Consider the following 22,609-nt stretch of genomic DNA (forward strand, 5'->3'; position numbering starts at 1 on the left):
TTGTGACTCTTTTCCCACCTGGTATCAATGGGACATGATTAGTCTGTTCCCCACCTGGGCCTCACCTGGACATGAGAACTCTGCTCCACACTTTGGCCTCAACTGGTCCTGATGACTCTGGTCCCCCGACCTAGGCGTCAACCTGGACCTGATTGCTGTGGACTCCTTCTTAGCCTCAACAGGAAATGGTGACTGTGATCCAGATTGAAGATCCCCAATCTGGGCCTCACCTGGCCTTGTCAACCATGGTCCTCAACTCGCAAAATTGGGACCCGGTGACAGTGTTCCACCCCTGGACCTCACTTGGACCAGGTGACTCTGGTCCCCCTCTGGGTCTCACCGCGCCCTAGTGAGTGTGAACCCCACTTTGGCCTGACTTGGACCTACTGACCCTGGTTGACACCTGCTCCTGACCTTGAACTGTTGACTGGTTCATTCAAGGGCTTCCCCTGTACATGGTGATCCTGGTCCCCCCCTGAGACTCACCTGGACGTGGTGACTCTTGTCACCACCGGGGACTCACCTGGACCTGGTTACTGTGTTCCACACCTGGGCCTCAAGTAGACCTGTTGACCATGGTACCGAAGCCGGCCTCATATGGACCTGTTGCCTCTGATTCCCACCGGGGCCTCACGTGTACCTGGTAAACCTGGTCCTCAATTGGGCCTCATCTGGACCTAGTGATTCTGGTCCCCACCTTGGCTTCACCTGGATCTGGTGACTCTGGTCCTCAGTTTGGCCTCACCTGTACCTGGTGACTCAGGTCCTCATTTGGGCATTATGGGACCTTTTTTCTCAGTTCCACATCGGGGCCTCACCTGAAACTAGTGATTCTCGTCCCCCTCTGGGCCTCACGCTGACGTGGTGAGTCTTATCCCCACCTGGATATCACCAGAACCGGGTGACTCTGGTCCCCCTCTGGGACTCACCCGGAGCTGGGGACACTGATGCTCAACTGGGCCTCAACAGGACCCGGTGAATCTAGTCCTCACTTACGCCTCATCTGTACCTTGTGACTCTTTTCCCACCTGGCATCAATGGGACATGGTTACTCTGTTCCCCACCTAGACATCACCTGGACATGATAACTTTGCTCCACACTTTGGCCTCAACTTGTCCTGATCAATTTGTTCCCCCCACCTAGGCATAAATCTGGACCTGGTGACTATGGTCCCCACCTGGGTCTCACCTGGACCTGGTGACTCTCATTCCCACATGAACCACACCTGGACCTGGTGACTGTGGTTTTCTTGTAGACTCACATTTACCTGGTGACTCCGGTCCCCACTAGGGCCTCACCTGGATCTGGTGACTCTGGCCTGCAAGTTGGCCTCACCTGGACTTGGTGAGTGGGGTTGCCACCTGGGCCTCACCCATACCTGGTGACTCAGTTTCACACGTGAGCCTCTTGGACCTGGTGAATCTCGTCCTTACCTGGTCCTCTCCTAGACCCGGGGACTCTGGTCACCACCTCGCCTCACCTGGACCTGGTGAATCTGGTCCCCATCTGGGCCTCACCCAGTCCTGGTGACTTTGTTCCCTACCTGGACCTGATTGCTGTAGACTCTCTCTTGGCCTCACCTGGAACTGGTGACTCTGATCCTATCTGAGCGTCACCAAGACCTGGTGACTCTGGTCCTCACCTGGGCATCATTGGTACCTGGTGACTCTGTTCCACACCTGAGACTCACCTGGACATGATGACTCTGGAACCTCTCTGGGCCTCACCCTGACCTGGTGACTCTTGTCCCCATCTGGATGTCAACTGGACCAGGTGATTCTTGTACCCCTCTAATACTCAACCAGATCTGGTGACTCTGGACCTCAACTGGGCCTCACCTGGACCTAGTGAATATGCTCCAACTGGGCCTCATTTGGATCTGGTGACTCTGGTCACTTCCTGGGCATCATCGGGACATGGTTCAGCTGCATGGCCTTCAGGTTGGCCTCACCTGGACCTGGTAACTCTGGTCCCTACCTGGGCATCATCGGGACATGGTACCTCTACATGGCCTGCAGGTTGGCCTCACCTGGACCTGGTGAGTGGGGTTGGCACCTAGGCCTCACCCATACATGGTGACACAGGTCCTCGTGGGCCCAGTATGACCTGGTGAATCTCGTCCTTACCTTGTCCTCACCCGCACCTGGTAACCCTGATCACCACCTGGGAATCACCTGGACCTGGTGAATCTGGTCCCCATCTGGGCCTCACCCAGTCCTGGTGACTTTGTTCCCCTCTGGATCTGATTGCTGTGGACACCTTCTTGGCCTCAACTGGAAGTGGTGACTCTGATCCAACCTGGGCCTCACTCAGATCTGGTGACTCTGGTCCTCACCTGTGGACCATTATGACCTGGATACTCTGTTCCACACCTGAGCCTCACCTGGACATGATGACTCTGGATCCCCTCTGGGCCTCACCCTGACATGGTGACTCTGGTCCCCATCTGGATGTCACCTAGACTAGGTGAATCTGGTACCCCTCTAGGGCTCAAATAGACCTGGTGACACTGGTCCTCAACTGGGTGTCACCGAGACCTAGTGAATATGCTCCCCACCTGCGCCTCATCTGGACCTGGTGACGCTGGGTCTACCTGGGCATCATCGGGACATGGTTACTCTGTTTCCCACTGGGACTGACCTGATCCTGTCACTCTGGTCCTTACTTTGGCCTCTTTTGTACCAGGTGACTCTGGCTCCACCTGGGCCTCACCTGTAACTGGTGACTCTGATCCAAAGCATGGCCTCTCCTGACCTGGTGACTGTGGTTCCCATCGGGACCTCACCTGGACCTCATGTCTCTGGTCCCACCTGGGCCTCACCAGGACCTGGTGTCTCTGGTACACACATGGGTAGCATCAGGATATGGTTACACTGTTCACTAACAGTGACCCAGCCGGACCTATTAACTCTGGTCTTCACCTGGGCCACACCTGGACATGGTGACACTCGTTCCCACCTGGGTCTCACCTGGAAATGGTGAGTCAAATACCCACCTGGTCCTAACCTATAACTGTTGATTCTCGTTGCCACGTGGATATCATGTGGACCTGGTGGCTGCGGTGTTTCTAGTTTGTCATGTACCTGTGACACTGGTCCCCACCAGGGCCTCAACTGGACCTGGTGAGTGTGGTTGCCACCTGCACCGCACCTGGACCTGGTGATTCTGGTCTGCACCTGAGAGTACCCTGGATCTGGTGACTGTGGTCCCCACCTGGGCTTCACCTGGATTTGGGGACTCTCGTCCCCATGTGTGGCTCACCAGGCCCTGTTGACCATGGTCCTCAACTGGGCAAAATTGGGACCCTGTGACTGTGTTCCACAACTGGACCTCACCTGGACCACGTGACTCTGGTGCCCCTCTGGGTCTCACCATTCCCTAGTGACTGTGAACCCCACTTTCCCCTGACTTAGACCTGCTGACCCTAGTTGAAACCTGCGCCTGAACTCCAACTGTTGACTCTGGTTCTTTCAAGGGCCTCCCCTGTACCTGGTGATCCTGGTCCGAACCTGGGCCTCACCTGGACGTGGTGACTCTTGTCACCATGTGGACTCACCTGGACCTGCTTACTGTGTTCCACACCTGGGCCTCAGGTAGACCTGTTGACCATGGTCCCCAAGCTGGCCTCACATGGACCTGTTGCCTCTGATCCCCAACGGTGCCTCACGTGTACCTGGTAACTCTGGTCCTCACCTGGGCCTCATCTGGACCTAGTGACTCTGCTCCCCGCCTGGGCTTCACCTCGATCTGGTGACTGGTCCCCACCGGGACTTGACCTGCATCTGGTGACTCTGGTCCCCACCTGGACCTCTCCTGGACCTGGTGACTCTCTTTCCAACATGCACCTCACCTGGATCTGGTGACACTCGTCCTCAGTTTGGCCTCACCTGGACCTTGTGACTCAGGTCCTCATATGGGCATCATGGGACCTGGTTTCTCAGTTCCTCATCGGGGCCTCACCTCGACCTAGTGATTCTCGTCCCCCTCTGGGCTTCTCTCTGACGTGGTGACTCTGGTCCCCACCTGGATATCACCAGAACCGGGTGACTCTGGTCCTCCTCTGGGACTCACCCGGAGCTGGGGATACTGCTCCTCAACTGGGCCTCAACAGGACCTGGTGAATCTACTCCTCACTTAGGCCTCATCTGTACCATGTGACTCTTTTCCCACCTGGCATCAATGGGACATGATTTCTCTGTTCCCCACCTGGGGCTCACCTGGACATGATAACTTTGCTCCACACTTTGGCCTCAACTGGTCCTGATGACGCTGGTTCCCCCACCTAGGCCTCAATCTGGACCTGGTGACCGTGGTCCCCACCTGGGTCTCACCTGGACCTGGTGACTCTCGTTCCCACATAAACTAAACCTGGACCTGGTGACTGTGGTGTACTTGTAGACTCACTTTTTCGTGGTGACTCCGGTACCCACTAGGGCCTCACCTGGATCTGGTGACTCTGGCCTGCAGGTTGGGCTCGCCTGGACCTGGTGAGTGGGGTTGACACCTGGGCCTCACCCATATCTGGTGACTCAGGTCTCCACGTGGGCCTCTTGGACCTGGTGAATCTTGTTCTTACCTGGTCCTTTCCCAGGCCCGGGGACTCTGGTCACCACCTGGTTCTCACTTGGACCTGGTGAATCTGGTCCCCATCTGTGCCTCACCCAGTCCTGGTGACTTTTTTCCCCACCGGGATCTGATTGCTGTGGACTCTTTCTTGGCCTCACCTGAAACGGGTGACTCTGATCGTATCTGAGTGTCACCCAGACCTGGTGACTCTGGTCCTCACCTAGCCATCATTGGTACATGGAGACTCTGATCCACACCTGAGCCTCACCTGGACATGATGACACTGGAAGTCTCTAGGCCTCACCCTGACCTGGTGACCCTGGTCCCCATCTCGATGTCACCTGGACCTGGTGATTCTTGTACCCCTCTAGGACTCAACCAGATCAGGTGACTCTCGTCCTCAACTGGGCCTCACCTGGACCTAGTGGATATGCTCCATCTGGGCCTCATCTGGATTGGTGACTCTGGTCCCTACCTGGGCATCATCGGGACATGGTTACTCTATTCCACACTGGGAATGACCTGATCCTGGTAACTCTGGTCCTCTCTTTGGACTCTTCTGTACCAGGTAACTCTGGCTCCACCTGGGCCTGACCTGTAACTGGTGCATCTGATCCTACGCATGGCCTCATCTGACCTGGTGACTGTGCTTCCCATCGGGACCTCACCTGGACCTCATGTCTCCGGTCCCACCTGGGCTTACCAGGACTTGGTGTCTCTGGTACCCACATGGGTACCATCAGGATATGGTTACACTGTTCACTAACAGTGACACAGCCGGACCTATTAGCTCTGGTCTTCACCTGGGCCACACCTGGGCATGGTGACACTGGTTCCCACCTGGGTCTCACCTGGACTTGGTGAGTCGGATCCCCACCTGGTCCTCACGTGTAACTGGTGATTCTCGTTCCCACATGGACTCATGTGGAACTGTGGCTGCAGTGTTTTGAGCTTCTCATGTACCTCTTGACTCTGGTCCCCACCAGGGCCTCACCGCGACCTGGTGAATTTGGTCCCCACCTGGGCCATACCCAGTCCTGGTGAATTTGTTCCCCACATGGACCTGATTGCTGTGGACTCTTTCTTGGCCTCACCTGAAACGGGTGACTCTGATCCTATCTGCGCGTCACCTAGACTTGGTGACTCTGGTCCTCACCTGGGCATCATTGGTACCTGGTGACTCTGTTCCACACCTGAGCCTCACCTGAACATCATGACTCTGGAACCTCTCTGGGCATCAACCTGACCTGGTGACTCTGGTCCCCATATGGAAGTCACCTGGACCAGGGGAGTCTGGTACTCCTCTGGGCCTCAACCAGGTCTGGTGACTCTAGTCCTCAAGTGGGCCTCACCTGGAGCTAGTGAATATGCTCCATCTGGGCGTCATTTGGACCGGGTGACTCTGGTACCTACCTGGGCATCATCGGTACATGGTTCCACTGCATGACTTGCAGATTGGCCTCACCTGGACCTGGTAACTGTGGTCCCTACCTGGGCATCATCGGGACATGGTTCCACTGCATGGCCTGTAGGTTGGCCTCACCTGGACCTGGTAACTATCGCCCCTACCTGGGCATCATTGGGACCTTGTTCCTCTGCATGGCCTGGAGGTTGTCATCACCTGGACCTGGTGAGTGGGTTTGTCACCTGGGCCTCACCCATGCCTAGTGACACAGGTCCCCACGTGGGCCTCACTTGGACCTGGTGAATCTGGTCCTTACCTGGTCCTCACCCGGAACTGGTAACTCTGGTCACCACCTGGGAATCACCTGGTCCTGGTGAATCTGGTCCCCATCTGTGCCTCACCCAGTCCTGTTGACTTTCTTCCCCACCTGGACCTGAATGCTGTGGACTCCTTCTTGGCCTCACCTGGAACTGGTGACTCTGATCCTAACTGGGCCTCACCAAGATCTCGTGACTCTGGTCCTCACCTGTGGACCATTATGACCTGGATACTCTGTTCCACACCTGAGCCTCACCTGGATATGATGACTCTGGATGCCCTCTGGGCCTCAGCCTGACATGGGGACTCTGGTCCCCATCTGGATGTCACCAGACCAGGTGAATCTGGTACCCCTCTAGGCCTCAACTAGACCTGGTGACTCTGACCTCAACTGGGCCTCAACGGGACCTAGTGAACATGCTCCCCACCTGCGCCACATCTGGACCTGGTCTCTGGTTCTACCTGGGCATCATCGGTACATGGTTACTCTATTCCCACTTGGAGTGACCTGATCCTGGTAACTCTGGTCCTGACTTTGGCCTCTTCTGTACCAGGTGACACTTGCTCCACCTGGGCCTCACCTGTAACTGGTGACTCTGATCCTAAGCATGGCCTCACCTGACCTGGTGACTGTGGTTCCCATCGGGACCTCACCTGGACCTCATGTCTCTAGTCCCATTTGGGCCTCACAAGGAACTGTTGTCTCTGCTACCCACCTGGGTAGCATTAGGATATGGTTACACTGTTCACTAACAGTGACCCAGCCGGACCTATTAACTCTGGTCTTTACCTGGGCCACACCTGGACATGGTGACACTGGTTCCCACCTGGGTCTCACCTGGACATGGTGAGTCGTATCCCCACCTGGTCCTCACCTGTAACTGGTGATCCTCGTTCCCACATGGAGATCATGTGGACCTGTTGTCCGCAGTGTTTCTAGCTTCTTTTTTTTAATTTTTATTTATTTATGATAGTCACAGAGAGAGAGAGAGGCAGTGACACAGGCAAAGAGAGAAGCAGGCTCCATGCACCGGGAGCCCGACTTTGGATTCGATCCCTGGTCTCCAGGATCGCGCCCTGGGCCAAAGGCAGGCGCCAAACTGCTGCGCCACCCAGGGATCCAATGTGTTTCTAGCTCTTCATGTACCTCGTGACTCTGTTCCCCACCAGTGCCTCACCGGGACCTAGTGAGTTTGGTTGCCACCTGCACCACAACTGGACCTGGTGATTCTCGTCTTCACCTGAGACTACCCTGGATGTTGTGACTGTGGTCCCCACCTGGGCTTCACCTGGATTTCGGGACTCTGGTCCCCATCTGGGCCTCACCTGGCCCTGTTGACCATGGTCCTCAACTGGGCAAATTTGGGAACTAGTGACTGTGTTCCACAACTGGACCTCACGTGGACGAGGTGACTCTGGTCCCCCTTTTGGTCACACCGTGCCCTAGTGACTGTGAACCCCACTTTGGCCTGACTTGGACTTGCTTACACTGGTTGCCACCTGCGCCTGACCTCGAACTGTTGACTCTGGTTCTTTCAAGGGCCTCCCCTGTACCTGGTGATCCTGGTCCCCACCTGGGCCTCACCTGGACGTGGTGACTCTTGTCACCACGGGGGACTCACCTGCACCTGCTTACTGTGTTCCACACCTGGGTCTCAAGTGGACCTGTTTACCATGGTCCCCAAGCCGGACTCACATGGACCTGTTGCCTCTGATCTCCACCGGCTCCTCAAGTGTACCTGGTAACTTTGTTCCTCACCTGGGTCTCATCTGGACCTAGTGACTCTGGTCCCCACCTGGGCTTCACCTGGATCTGGTGACTCTGGTCCCCACCTGGACTTCACCTGGATCTAGTGACTCTGGTCCCAACCTGGACCTCTCCTGGACCTGGTGACTCTCTTTCCAACATGGACCTCACCTGGATCTGGTGACTCTGGTCCTCACTTTGGCCTCACCTGGACCTGGTGTCTCTCGTCCCCACTTGGACCTAACTCAGAACTGCTGATTCATTCCCCACCTAGGCCGCACACAGACCTGGTGACTCTTGTCCCCAGCTATGCCTCAATTAGACCTGATGAATCCGGTCCTCACGTGGGCTTCACATGGACCTGGGACTCAGCTGGATAGAATAGCTCTGGTTCGCACAAGGGGCTCACCTGATACTGGTGACTGTGGTCTTATTATATGCCTCACCAGGACCTAGTGATTCTGTTCCCCATCAAGGCCTGCATGGCCCTAGTGACTCTGGTCCTCACCCAGGCATCATTCGGAACTGGATACTCTATTCCACTCCTGGGCCTCTCTTTCACCACGGTCCTTTGGTCCCATTCTGGGCCTCAAACTAAACTGGTTACACTGTTTTCCCCTCTGGAACTCACCCTTACCTGGTGAAACTGGTCACCCCTTGGGCTTCACCTGGGCCTGGTGATTCTGGTCCTTAGCTGGTCCGCACCTGGATCTGGTGACTGGTAGCCACCTGGGCCTCACCTGGACTTGGTGAATCATGTTGCCACCTGCGCCTCACCTGGACCTTGTGACTGTGGTCCCACCTGGACCTCACCTGGATCTGGTGGCTCTGGTTCCTATATAAGGCTCTCCTGGACCTGGTTCCTGTGGTCTCCATCTGGCCTCACCTGGAACACAATGACTGATCCATATTTGGGCCTCTCCTGGACCTCTTGTCTCTGTTACGTAATTGGGCATCATTGGGACCTGGATAATCTCTTATATACCTGGGCCTCACCTGGACCTGTTGACTGTGGTCACACCTGGCCCTCACCTGGACCTGGTGACTGTGGTCCCTTCTGGTCCTCCCCGAGACTAGATGACTGGTTCCCACTGGGACCACACCTGGACCTGGTGACTGAGGTCCTCATATGGGCATCATGGGGCCTGGTTTCTCAGTTCCACATCGGGGCCTCACATGGACCTAGTGATTCTCGTCCCCCTCTCGGCCTCACCCTGACGTGGAGACTCTGGTCCGCACCTGACTCACACCAGAACCGGGTGACTCTGGTCCCCCTCTGGGAATCACCCAGAGCTGGGGACACTGATACTCAACTGGGCCTCAACAGGGCCTGGTGAATCTACTCCTCACTTAGGCCTCTTCTGGACCTTGTGACTCTTTTCCCACCTGGCATCAATGGGATATGGTTACTCTGTTCCCCACCTGGGCCTCACATGGACATGATATCTTTGCTCCACACTTTGGTCTCAACTGGTCCTGATGACTCTGGTCCCCCCACCTAGGCCTCAATCTGGACCTGGTGACTGTTGTCCTCACCTGGGTCTCACCTGGACCTGGTGACTCTCGTTCCCACATGAACCACAACTGGACCTGGTGACTGTGGTGTTCTTATAGACTCATATTTACCTGGTCACTCCGGACCCCACTATGGCCTCACCTGGATCTGATGACTCTGGCCTGCAGGTTGGCCTCACCTGGACCTGGTGAGTGGGGTTGCCACCTGGGCCACACCCATACCTGGTGACTCAGGTCCCCAAGTGGGCCTCTTGGATCTGGTGAATCTGGTCCTTACCTGGTCCTCTCCCAGACCCGGGGATTCTGGTCAACACCTGGACCTCACCTGGACCTGGTGAATCTGGTCTCCATCTGGGCCTCACCCAGTCCTGGTGACTTTGTTCCCCACCTGGACCTGATTGCTGTGGACTCTTTCTTGGCTTCACCTGGAACTGGTGACTCTGATCCTATCTGCGCGTTACCCAGATCTGGTGACTCTGGTCCTCACCTTGGCATCATGGTACCTGCTTACTCTGTTCCACACTTGAGCCTCACCTGGACATGACAACTCTGGAACCTCCCTGGGCCTCAGCCTGACATGGTGACACTGGTCCCCATCTGGAAGTCACCTAGACCAGGTGAATCTTGTACACCTCTTGGAGTCAACTTGACCTGGTGACTCTGGTCCTCAACTGGGCCTCACCGGGACCTAGTGAACATGCTCCCCAACTGCGCCTCATCTGGACCTGGTGACTCAGGTTCTACCTGGGCTTCATTGGGACATTGTTACTCTGTTCCCCACTGGGACTGACCTGATCCTGGTAACTCTGGTCCTGACTTTGGCATCTTCTGTACCAGGTTACTCTGGCTCGACCTGGGCCTCACTTGTAACTCGTGACTCTGATCCTAAGCATGGCCTCACCTGAAATGGTGACTGTGGTTCCCATCGGGACCTCACCTGGACCTCATGTATCTGGTTCCACCTGGGCCTCACCAGGACCTGGTGTCTCTGGGACCCACCTGGGTAGCATCAGGATATGGTTACACTGTACACTAACAGTGACCCAGCCGGACCTATCAAATCTGGTATTCACCTGGGCCACTCCTGGACATGGTGACACTGGTTCCCCCAGTCTCACCTGGACATGGTGAGTCGGATCCCCACCTGGGCCTCACCTGTAACTGGTGATTCTCGTTCCCACATGGACAACATGTGGACCTGGTGGCTGCAGTGTTTCTAGCTCCTCATGTACCTCGTGACTCTGGTCCACACCAGGCCCTCACCGGGACCTGGTGAGTGTCTTTGCCACCTGCACCTCACCTGGACCTGGTGATTCTGGACTGCACCTGAGACAAACCTGGAGCTGGTGACTGTGGTCGCCACCTTGGCTTCACCTGGATTGGGGACTCCAGTCCCCATCTGGGCCTCACCTGGCCCTGTTGACCATAGTCCTCAACTGTGCCAAATTGGTACCCGGTGACTGTGTTCCACAACTGGACCTCACCTGCATCAGGTGACTCTGGTCCCCCTCTGTCTCACCGTGCCCTAGTAACTGTGAACCCCACTTTGGCCTGACTTCGACCTGCTGAACCTGGTTGCTACCTGCGCCTGACCTCGAACTGTTGACTCTGGTTCTTTCAAGGGCCTCCCCTGTACCTGGCGATCCTGGTGTCCACCTTTCCCTCACCTGCACGTGGTGACTCTTGTCCCCAACGGGGACTCACCTGGACCTGCTTACTGTGTTCCTCACCTGGGCCTCAAGTAGACCTGTTGACCATGGTCCCCAAGCCGTCCTCACATGGACATGTTGCCTCTGAACCCCACCGGGGCCTCAAGTGTACCTGGTAACGCTGGTCCTCACATGGGCATCATTGATACCTGGTGACTCTGTTCCACACCTGAGGCTCCCCTGGACATAATGACTCTGGAACCTCTCTGGGCATCAACCTGACCTGGTGACTCTGGTCCCCATATGGATGTCACCTGGACCACGGAATCATGGTACTTCTCTGGGCTTCAAACAGGTCTGGTGACTCTGGTCCTCAACTGGGCCTAACCTAGACCTAGTGATTATGCTCCATCTGGGCCTCATTTGGACCTGGTGACTCTGGTCCCTACCTGGGCATCATCGGACATGGTTCCACTGCATGGCCTGTAGGTTGGCCTCACCTGGACCTGGTAACTCTCGTCCCTACCTGGACATCATGGGGACCTGGTTCCTCTGTATGGCCTGCAGTTTGGCCTCACCTGGACCTGGTGAGTGGGTTTGTCACCTGGGCCTCACCCATGCCTAGTGACACAGGTCCCCACGTGGGCCTCACTTGGACCTGGTGAATCTGGTCCTTACCTGGTCCTCACCCGGAACTGGTAACTCTGGTCACCACCTGGGAATCACCTGGGCCTGGTGAATCTGGTCCCCATCTGGGCCTCATCCAGTCCTGGTGACTTTGTTCCCCACCTGGACCTGATTGCTGTGGACTCCTTCTTGGCCTCACCTGGAACTGGTGACTCTGATCCTAACTGGGCCTCACCCAGTTCTGGTAACTCTGGTCCTCATCTGTGGACCATTATGAGCTGGATAAACTCTTCCACCCCTGAGCCTCACCTGGGCATGATGACTCTGGAGCCCCTCTGGGCCTCAGCCTGATATGGTGACTCTGGTCCCTATCCGTATGTCACCTAGACCAGGTGAATCTGGTACCCTTCTATGCCTCAACTTGACCTGGTAAATCTGGTCCTCAACTGGGCCTCACCGGGACCTAGTGAACATGCTCCCCACCTGCGCCTCATCTGGACCTGGTGACTCTGGTTCTACCTGGGCATCATCGGGACATGGTTACTCTATTCCCAACTGAGACTGACCTGATCCTGGTAACTCTGGTCCTGACTTTGGCCTCTTTTGTACCAGGTGACTCTGGCTCCACCTCGGCCTCACCTGTAACCTGTGACTCTGATCCTAAGCATGGCCTCACCTGACCTGGTGACTGTGGTTCCCATCGGGACCTCACCTGGACCTCATGTCTCTGGTCCCACCTGGGCCTCACCAGGACCTGGCGTCTCTGGGACCCTCCTGGGTAGCATCAGGATATGGTTACAGTGTTCACTAACAGTGCGCCAGCCGGAACTATTAACTCTGGTCTTCACCTGGGCCACACCTGCACATGGTGACACTGGTTCCCACCTGGGTCTCACCTGGACATGGTGAGTCGTATCCCCACCTGGTTCTCACCTATAACTGGTGATTCTCGTTCCCACATGGAGATCATGTGGACCTGTTGTCCACAGTGTTTCTAGCTTCTTTTTTTTAAATTTTTATTTATTTATGATAGTCACAGAGAGAGAGAGGCAGAGACACAGGCAGAGGGAGGAGCAGGCTCCATGCACAGGGAGTTCGACGTGGGATTCGATCCCGGGTCTCCAGGATCGCGCCCTGGGCCAAAGGCAGGCGCCAAACCGCTGCGCCACCCAGGGATCCCATGTGTTTCTAGCTTCTCATGTACCTCGTGACTCTGGTCCCCACAAGGGCCTCACTGGGACCTGCTGAGTGTGGTTGCCACCGGCACCTCACCTGGACCTGGTGATTCTGGTCTGCCCCTGAGACTACCCTGGATCTGGTGACTGTGGTCCCCACCTGGTCTTCACCTGGATTTGGGGACTCCGGTCCCCATCTGGGCCTCACCTGGCCCTGTTGACCATGGTCCTGAACTGGGAAAATTGGGAGCCGGTGACTGTGTTCCACAACTGGACCTCACCTGGACCAAGTGACTCTGGTCCCCCTCTGGGTCGCACCGTGCCCTAGTGACTGTTAACCCCACTTTGGCCTGACTTGGACCTGCTGACTCTGGATGCCACCTAAGTCTGACTTCGAACTGTTGACTCTGGTTTTTCAAGGGCCTCCCCTGTACCTGGTGATCCTGGTCCGCATCTGGGCCTCACCTGGACGTGGTTACTCTTGTCACCACCGGGGACTCACCTGGACCTGCTTACTGTGTTCTACACCTGGGCCTCAAGTACACATCTTGAGCATAGTCCCCAAGCTGGCCTCACATGGACCTGTTTCCTCTGATCCCCACCGGGGCCTCACGTGTACCTAGTAACTCTGGTCCTCACCTGGGCCTTATCTGGACCTAGTGACTCTGGTCCCCACCTGGAATTCACCTGGATCTGGTGAGTCTGGTCCCCACCTGGACCTCACCTGGATCTGGTGACTCTGGTCCTCAGTTCGATCTCACCTGGACCTGGTGTCTCTCGTCCCCACTTTGACCTAACTCAAAACTGCAGAATCTTGCCAAACCTAGGACGCACCCAGACCTGGGGACTCTTGTCCCCAGCTATGCCTCAATTCGAACTGACCTGATGAATCTGGTCCTCACATGGGCCTCACGTGGACTTGGGACTCAGCTGGATAGAGTGGCTGGTTCCCACAAGAGTCTCACCTGTTACTGGTGACTCGGGTCTTTTTCTATGCCTCACAAGGACCTAGTGATTCTGTTCCCCATCTGGGCCTGCATGGCCCTAGTGACTCTGGTCCTCACCCAGGCATCATTGGGACCTGGATACTCTATTCCACACCTGGGCCCCTCTTTGACCAGGGACCTCTGGTCCCATTCTGGGCCTCAAATTAAACTGGTTACTCTGGTGCCCCTCTCGGATTCACCCTTACCTCGTGACTCTGGTCATCCCTTGGGGTTCACTTGGGCCTGGTGAATCTGGTCCTTAGCTGGTCTGCACCTGGATGTGGTGACTGGTCGCCACCTGGGCCTCACCTGGACTTGGTGAATCCTGTTGCCACCTGCGCCTCACCTGGACCTTGTGATTGTGGACCCACCTGGAACTCACCTGGATCTGATGGCTCTGCTTCACATATGGGGCTCTCCTGGAACTCTTTCCTGTGGTCTCCATTTGGCCTCACCTGGAACACAATGACTCTGATCCATATTTGGGCCTCTCCTGGACCTGTTGACTCTGGTCTTTTCCTGGCCATCATTGGGACCTGGATACTCTCTTATATACCTGGGCCTCACCTGGACCTGGTGACTGTGGTCCCACCTGGGCCTCACCTGGACGAGGTGACTGGTTCCCACAGGGACCTCAGCTGGACCTGGTGACTCAGGTCCTCATGTGGGCATCATGAGACCTGGTTTTTCAGTTCCACATCGGGGCCTCACATGGACCTAGTCATTCTCGTCCCCCTCTCGGCCTAACACTGACGTGCTGACTCTGGTCCCCACCTGGATATCACCAGAACCGGGTGACTCTGGTCCCCTCTGGGACTCATCCGGACCTGGGGACACTGGTGCTCAACTGGGTATCAACAGGACCTGGTGAATCTACTCCTCACTGAGGCCTCCTCTGGACCTTGTGACTCTTTTCCCACCTGGCATCAATGGGACATGGTTACTCTGTTCCGCACCTGGGCCTCACATGGACATGATAACTTTGCTCCGCCCTTTGGCCTCAACTGGTCCTGATGACCCTGGTCCCCCCACCTAGGCCTCAATCTGGACCTGGTGACTGTGGTCCCCACCTGGGTCTCACCTGGACCTGGTGACTCTCGTTCCCACATGAACCACACCTGGACCTGGTGACTGTGGTGTTCTTGTAGACTCTCATTTACCTGGTGACTCCGGTGCCCACTAGGGCCTCACGTGGATCTGGTGACTCTGGCCTGCTGGTTGGCCTCACTTCGACCTGGTGAGTGGGGTTGCCACCTGGGCCTCACCCAAACCTGGTGACTCAGGTCCCCACGTGGGCCTATTGGACCTTTTAATTCTGGTCATTACCTGGTCCTCTCCCAGACCCGGGGACTCTGGTCCCCAACTGGGCCTCACCTGGACCTAGTGAATCTGGTCCCCATCTGGGCCTCACCCAGTCCTGCTGACTTGGTTCCCCTCCTGGACCTGATTGGTGTGGACACTTTCCTGGCCTCACCTGGAACTGGTGACTCTGATCCTATCTGCGCGTCACCCAGTCCTGGTGACTCTGGTCCTCACCTGGGCATCATTGGTATCTGGTGACTCTGTTCCACACCTGAGCCTCACCTGGACATGATGACTCTGGAACCACTCTGGGCCTCACCCTGACCTAGTGACTCTGGACCCCATCTGGATGTCACCTGGACCAGGAGATTCTGGTACTCCTCTAGGCCTCAACCAGATCTGGTGACTCTGGTCCTCAACTGGGCCTCACCTGGACCTAGTGAATATGCTCCATCTGGGCCTCATTTGGACCTGGTGACTCTGGTCCCTACCTGGGCATCATAGGGACATGGTTCCACTGCATGGCCTGTATTTTGGCCTCACCTGTACCTGGTAACTCTAGTCAGTACCTGAGTATCATCGGGATATTGTTCCTCTGCATGGCCTGCAGTTTGGAATCACCTGGACCTGGTGAGTGGTGTTGTCATCTGGGCCTCAACCATGCCTGGTGACACAGGTCCCCACGCGGGCCTCACTTGGACCTGGTGAATCTGGTCCTTACCTGGTCCTCACCCGGAACTGGTAACTCTGGTCACCACCTGGGATTCACCTGGGCCTGGTGAATCTGGTCCCCAAATGGGCCTCACCCATTCCTGGTGACTTTGTTCCCCACCTGGGCCTGATTGCTGTGGACTCCTTCTTGGCCTCACCTGGAACTGGTGACTCTGATCCTAACTGGGTCTCACCCAGATCTGGTGACTCTGGTCCTCACCTGTGGACCATTATGACCTGGATACTCTGTTCCACACCTGAGCCTCACCTGGACATTTTGACTCTGGATCCCTTCTGGGCCTCAGCCTGACATGTGGACTCGGTTCACCATCTGGATGTCACGTAGACCAGGTGAATCTGGTATCCCTTTAGGCCTCAACTTGACCTGGTGACTCTGATCCTCAACTGGGCCTCACCGGAATCTAGTGAACATGCTCCCCACCTGCGCCTCATCTGGACCTGGTGACTCTGGTTCTACCTGGGCATCATCGGTACATGGTTACTGTATTACCCTCTGGGATTGACCTGATCCTGGTAACTCTGGTCCTAACTTTGGCCTCTTATGTACCAGGTGACTCTGGCTCCACCTGGGCCTCACCTGTAACTGGTGACTCTGATCCTAAGCATGGCCTCACCTGACATGGTGACTGTGGTTCCCATCGAGACCTCAACTGGACCTCAGGTCTCTGGTCCCTTCTCGGGGTCACCAGGACCTGGTGTCTCTGGTACCCACCTGTGTAGCATCAGGATATCGTTACACTGTTCAGTAACAGTGACCCAGCCGGACCTATTAACTCCGGTCTTCACCTGAGCCACACCTGGACATGGTGACACTGGTTCCCACTTGGGTCTCACCTGGACATTTTGAGTCGGATACCCACCTGGTCCTCAACTGTAACTGGTGATTCTCGTTCCCCATGGACATCTTGTGGACCTGGTGGCTGCAGTGTTTCTAGCTTCTCATGTACCTCGTGACTCTGGTCCCCAGCAGGGCCTCACCGGGACCTGGTGAGTGTGGTTGCCACCTGCACCTCACCTGGATCTGGTGATTCTGGTCTGCACCTGAGACTATCCTGGATCTGGTGACTGTGGTCCCCACCTGGGCTTCACCTGGATTTGGGGACTCTGGTCCCCATCTGGGCCTCACCTGGCCGTGTTGACCATGGTCCTCAACTGGGCAAAACTGGGACCCGGTGGCTGTGTTCCACAACTGGACCTCACCTTGACCAGTTCACTCTGGTCCCCCTCTGGGTCTCACCGTGCCCTAGTGACTGTTAACCCCACTTTGGCCTGACTTGGACCTGCTGACCCTTGTTGCAACCTGCTCCTGACCTCGAACTTTTGACTCTGGTTCTTTCAAGGGCCTCCCCTGACCCTGGTGATCCTGGTCCCCACCTGGTCCTCACCTGGACGTGGTGACTCTTGTCAACACCGGGGACTCACCTGGCCCTTGTTACTGTGTTCTACACCTGGGCCTCAAGTAGACCTGTTGCCTCTGATCCCCACCGGGGCCTCAGTTGTCTGGTAACTCTGGTCCTCACCTGGCCTCATCTGGACCTAGTGACTCTGGTCACCACCTGGGCTTCACCTGGATCTGGTGACTCTGGTCCCCACCTGGACTTCACCTGGATCTGGTGACTCTGGTCCCCACCTGGACATCTCCTGGACCTGGTGACTCTCTGTCCAACATGGACCTCACCTGGATCTGGTGACTCTGGTCCTATCTTTGCCCTCACCTGGACCTGGTGCCTCTCATCCCCCCATTGAACTAACTCAAAACTGCAGAATCTTGCCACACCTAGGCCGCACCCAGACCTGGTGTCTCTTGTCCCCAGCTATGCCTCAATTCGACCTGATGAATCTGGTCCTCACGTGGGCCTCACATGGACCTGGGACTCAGCGGGATAGAGTGGCTCTGATTCCCACAAGGGGATCACCTGATTCTGCTGACTGTGGTGTTATTCTATGCCTCACCAGGACCTAGTGATTCTGTTTGCCATCTGGGCCTGCATGGCCCTAGTGACTCTGGTCCTCACCCAGGCATCATTGGGACCTGGATAATCTATTCCACACCTGCGCCTCACTTTGACGAGGGACCTCTGGTCCCATTCTGGGCCTCAAACTAAACTGGTTACTCTGGTTCCCCCTCTGGGCCTCACCCCTACCTGGTGACTCTGGTCACCCCTTGGGCTTCACATGGGCCTGCTGAAACTGGTCCTTAGCTGGTCCGCACCTGGATCTGGTGATTGGTCGCCACCTGGGTCTCACCTGGACTTGTTGAATCCTGTTGCCTCCTGCGCCTCACCTGCACCTTGTGACTGTGGTCCCACCTGGACCTCACCTGGATCTGGTGGCTCTGTTTCCCATATGGGGCTCTCCTGGACCTGGTTCCTGTGGTCTCCATCTGGCCTCACCTTGAACACAATGACTCTGATCCATATTTGGGCCTCTCCTGGACCTGTTGACTCTGGTCCTTACCTGGGCATCATTGGGTCCTGGATACTCTCTTATATTCCTGGGCTTCATCTGGACCTGGTGACTGTGGTCCCACCTGGGCCTCACCTGGACGAGGTGACTTGTTCCCACAGGGACCTCACCTGGTCCTGGTGGCTCAGGTCCTCATATTGGCATCATGGGACCTGGTTTCTAGTGATTCTCGTCCCCTCTGGGCCTCACCCTGACGTGGTGACTCTGGTCCCCACCTGGATATCACCAGTACCGGGTGACTCTGGTCCCCCTCTGGGACTCACCCGGAGCTGGCGACACTTGTCCTCAGCTGGATCTCAACAGTACCTGTTGAATCTACTCCTCACTTAGGCCTCGTCTGGACCTTGTGACTCTTTTCCCACCTGGCATCAATGGGATCATGGTTACTCTGTTTCCCACCTGGGCCTCACCTGGACATGATAACTTTGCTCCACACCTGAGCCTCACCTGGACATGATGACTCTGGATCCACTCTGGGCCTCCCTCTGACATGGAGACTCTGGTCACCATCTGGATGTCTCCTAGACCAGGTGAATCTGGTACCCCTGTAGGCCTCAACCAAACCTGGTGACTCTAGTCCTCAACTGGGCCTTACCGGGACCTAGTGAATATGCTCCCCAACTGCGCCTCATCTGGATATGGTGACTCTGGTTCTACGTGGGCATCATCGGGACATGGTTACTCTATTCCCCACTGGGAGCGACCTGATCCTGGTAACACTATTCCTGACTTTGGCATTTTCTGGTGAGTGTGGTTGCCACCTGCACCTCACCTGGACCTGGTTATTCTGGTCTGCACCTGAGACTCCCCTGGATCTGGTGACCGTGGTCCCCACCTGGGCTTCACCTGGATTTGGGGACTCCAGTCCCCATCTGGGCCTCACCTGGCCCTTTGACCATGGTCCTCAACTGGGGAAAATTGGGACCCTGTGACTGTGTTCCACAACTGGACCTCACCTGGACCAGGTGACTCTGGTCCCCCTCTGGGTCTCACCGTGCCCTAGTCACTGTGAACCCCACTTTGGCCTGACTTCGACCTGCTGACCCTGGTTGCCACCTGTGCCTGACCTCGAACTGTTGACTCTGGTTCTTTCAAGGGCCTCCCCTGTACCTAGTGATCCTGATGCACACCTAGGCCTCACCTGCACGTGGTGTCTCTAGTCACCACACCTGGGCCTCAATTACACCTCTTGACCATAGTCCCCAAGCTCGCCTCACATGGACCTGTTACCTCTGATCCCCACCGGGGCCTCACGTGTACCTGGTAACTCTGGTCCTCACCAGGGCCTCATCTGCACCTAGTGACTCTGGTCCCCACCTGGGCTTCACCTGGATCTGGTGACTCTGGTCCCCACCTGGACTTCACCTGGATCTGGTGACTCTGGCCCCACCTGGACCTCTCGTTGACCTGGTGACTCTCTTTCCAACATGGACCTCGCCTGGATCTGGTGACTCTGGTCCTCAGTTTGGTCTCACCTGGACCTGGTGTCTCTCGTCCCCACTTTGACGTAACTCAGAACTGCTGAATCTTGCCCCTCCTAGGCCGCACCCAGACCTGGTGACTCTTGTCCCCAGCGTTGCCTCAATTCGACCTGATGAATCTGGTCCTCACATGGGCCTCACATGGACCTGGGACTCAGCTGGATAGAGTTGCTCTGGTTCCCACAAGGGGCTCACCTGATACTGCTGACTGTGGTCTTATTCTATGCCTCAACAGGACCTAGTGATTCTGTTCCCCATCTGGGCCTGCATGGCCCTAGTGACTCTAGTCCTCACCCAGGCGTCTTTGGGACCTGGATACTCTACTCCACACCTGGGCCTCATTTTGACCAGTGACCTCTGATCCCATTCTGGGCCTCAAACTAAACTGGTTACTCTGGTTCCCCCTCTGGGCCTCACGCATACCTGGTGACTCTGGTCACCCCTTGGGCTTCACTTGGGCCTGGTGAATCTGGTCCTTAGCTGGTCCTCACCTGGGTCTGGTGACTGTTCGCCAACTGGGCCTCACCTGGACTTGGTGAATCCTGTTGCCACCTGCGCCTCCCCTGGACCTTGTGACTGTGGTCCCACATGGACCTCACCTGGATCTGGTGGCTCTGGTTCCCATATGGGGCTCTCCTGGACCTGGTTCCTGTGGTCTCCTTCGGGCCTCACCTGGAACACAATGACTCTGATCCATATTTGGGCCTCTCCTGGACCTGTTGACTCTGGTCCTTACCTGGGCATCATTGGGACCTGGATACTCTCTTATATACCTGGGCCTCACCTGGACATTGTGACTGTGGTCCCACCTGGGCCTCACGTGGACGAGGTGACTGGTTCCCACAGTGGCCTCACATGGACCTGGTGACTCAGGTCCTCTTATGGCACCATGGAACCTGGTTTCTCAATTCCACATCGGGGCTTCAACTGGACCTAGTGATTCTCGTCCCACTCTGGGCCTCACCGTGACGTGCTGACTCTGGTCACCACCTGGATACCACCAGAACCGGGTGACTCTGGTCCCCCTCTGGGACTCATCCGCAGCTGTGGACACTGGTCCTCAACTGGGCCTGAACAGGACCTAGTGAATCTACTCCTTACTTAGACCTCGTCTGGACCTTGTGACACTTTTTCCACCTGGCATCAGTGGGACATGGTTACTCTGTTCTCCACCTGGGCCTCACCTGGACATGATAACTTTGCTCCACACTTTGGCCTCTACTGGTCCTGATGACACTGGTCCACCCACCTAGGCCTCAATCTGTACCTGGTGACTGTGGTCCCCACCTGGGTCTCACCAGGACCTGGTGACTCTCGTTCCCACATGAACAAAAACTGGACCTGGTGACTGTGGTTTTCTTGTAGACTCACATTTACCTGGTGACTCTGGTCCACACTAGGTTCTCACCTGGATCTGGTGACTCTGGCCTGCAGGTTGGCCTCACCTGGACCTGGTGATTGGGGTTGCCCCCTGGGCCTCATCCATACCTGGTGATTCAGGTCCCCAAGTGGGCCTCTTGGAGCTGGTGAATCTGGTCCTTACCTGGTCCTCTCCCAGAGTCTGGGATTCTGGTCACCATCTGGGCCTCACCTGGTCCTATTGAATCTGGTCCCCATCTGGGCCTCACCCAGTCCTGGTGACTTTGTTCCCCACCTGGACCTGATTGCTGTGGACTCTTTCTGGGCCTCATCTGGATCTGGTGACTCTGATCCTATCTGCGCGTCACCCATACCTGGTGACTCTGGTCCTCACCTGGGCATAATTGGTACCTGATGACTCTGTTCCACACCTGAGCCTCACCTGGACATGATGACTCTGCAACCTCTCTAGGCCTCACCCTGACCTGGTGACTCTGGTCCCCATGTGGATGTCACCTGGACCAGGTGAATCTGCTACCCCTCTAGGTCTCAACCAGATCTGGTGACTCTGGTCCTCAACTGGGCCTCACCTGCACCTAGTGAATATGCTCGATCTGTCCTCATTTGGACCTGGTGACTCTGGTCCCTACCTGGGCATCATCGGGACATGGTTCCACTGCATGACTTGCAGGTTGGCCTCACCTGGACCTGGTAAATATTGTCCTACCTCGGCATCATCAGGACATGGTTCCACTGCATGGCCTGCAGGTTGGCATCACCTGGACCTGGTAACTCTAGTCCCTACGTGGGCATCATCGAGACACGGTTCCTCTGCATGGCCAGCAGGTTGTCCTCACATGGACCTGGTGAGTGGGGTTGTCACCTGGACCTCACTCATACCTGGTGACACAGGTCCGCACGTGTGCCTCACTTGGATCTGGTGAATCTGGTCCTTACCTGGTCCTCACCTGGAACGGTAACTCTGATCACTACCTGGGAATAACCATGACCTGGTGAATCTGGTCCGCATCTAGTCCTCACCCAGTCCTGGTGAATTTTTTCCCCACCTGGACCTGATTGCTGTGGACTCCTTCTTGGCGTCAACTGGAACCAGTGACTCTGATCCTAACTGGGCCTCTCTGAGATCTGGTGACTCTGGTCCTCACCTGTGGACCATTATGACCTGGATACTCTGTTCCACACCTAAGCCTCACCTGGACATGATGACTCTGGAACCCCTCTGGTCCTCAGCCTGACATGGTGACTCTGGTCCCCATCTG

Source organism: Canis aureus, chromosome 33, assembly GCF_053574225.1.
Source record: "Canis aureus isolate CA01 chromosome 33, VMU_Caureus_v.1.0, whole genome shotgun sequence".
NCBI lineage: Eukaryota > Metazoa > Chordata > Mammalia > Carnivora > Canidae > Canis > Canis aureus.